The following is a 1,290-nucleotide window of genomic DNA, read 5'->3' as shown; positions in this document are numbered from 1 at the left end:
AATAAGTCACTGTTCTTTCCATCCTATAGCTGTTATATAAACACTTTGAGCCAAGTTCACGACTGGTTTCTTTTAGGAGGTCACTGAGATGATTTTGCAGAAATATCCTGTGACAATTTTGCAAAACAGAATGGTCCCAGCCTGAATTTCATTACTCTGTTTTTTTCCACTTCCATCCTGGTGGTGACTGTGTTTCTGCTGTCACAGGCAGGCTGTTAATTCATCCTGACTCCATAAAAGACACCAGGAAAATGGAAACTTTGCCCCCTCTCCTTAGTGTTTAAGGCATATGCATGAAAAATTGCTTGCATTCTGGTATAACCTAGAAGTCCTAGTCCATGTCAGCTACAGACAGGCTGTGTATGCACACTTACACTGACTACATGCCACTGACTGCAGCACAGCTTGCAGCCAGCCAAACAGATAGCTTTAAATGGCAGCTATATAAACAAGGCAGCTGGCACCCTAGTCCAGGCTGAAAAACTCACAGTGGAGTATGCAAATTAACCTCCGCAGCCCAATAAATGCATCTTATTTACAAATAACACCTGCCTGTACATTAAAATAAAAATACCAAGACTAGGGAGAAACCAGGTGTCTCATCTTTATTCTACCAATGGCAAACTGGAGCAGAAATTAAATATTTTGCCAAAGGTGCTATAGGAAGCCTGTGTCAGAGCCATGACTGGAGTCACTTGTGCTTCAGCCTGTGCTGTAGCCACAGGTTCCTGCTTGTTTTGAGCACAGTATAAATTCATGGTACATGCTCATATAGCTACTTGGACCCAGTAAATGCCATCCTCAATTTTCACCTGTTAAAAGGGCAGAATCAGTCAGACTGTGAGGGTTAAGAGGGATGATGAGCAACAAAAATTTAAAGTCCTACTTTCAATCTTATCCACTAATGGTAGACATTTTAGGAAAAGGAGTCAGCAGCAAGTTTTGCACTTAAAAGAAATAACATCAACAGCACTGGATAGGGGTTTGGGAAGTGGATTTAATAGGTATGTCTAGATTTGGCTAAGAATGAAAAGAGCATTTTCTTTCCACTGGTTGCTGGCTAATAAAAGCAGAGGGGTGGAATACATCCAACTTGCAAAACTTGAATACAGTTACTGCTATCTGCAAATGGGTGCCCCTCCCCGCTCATGTGAGCTACACAGGCAAAAGAGAATGACACATGTGCTGTTTCCTTTTCCAGTTGCAAAGGGGTCAGGAGCCAGGCAAGGAGAGCCCGAACAAGAGGAGCATTTTCCTGGGTTCTTCCAGCTGTTCTGTTCAATCCCGCCG

This window comes from Melozone crissalis, unplaced genomic scaffold (assembly GCF_028551555.1).
Source record: "Melozone crissalis strain CALT ecotype California unplaced genomic scaffold, PUWL_Pcris_2 ptg000023l_1, whole genome shotgun sequence".
NCBI lineage: Eukaryota > Metazoa > Chordata > Aves > Passeriformes > Passerellidae > Melozone > Melozone crissalis.
This window is presented reverse-complemented; position numbering follows the sequence as displayed.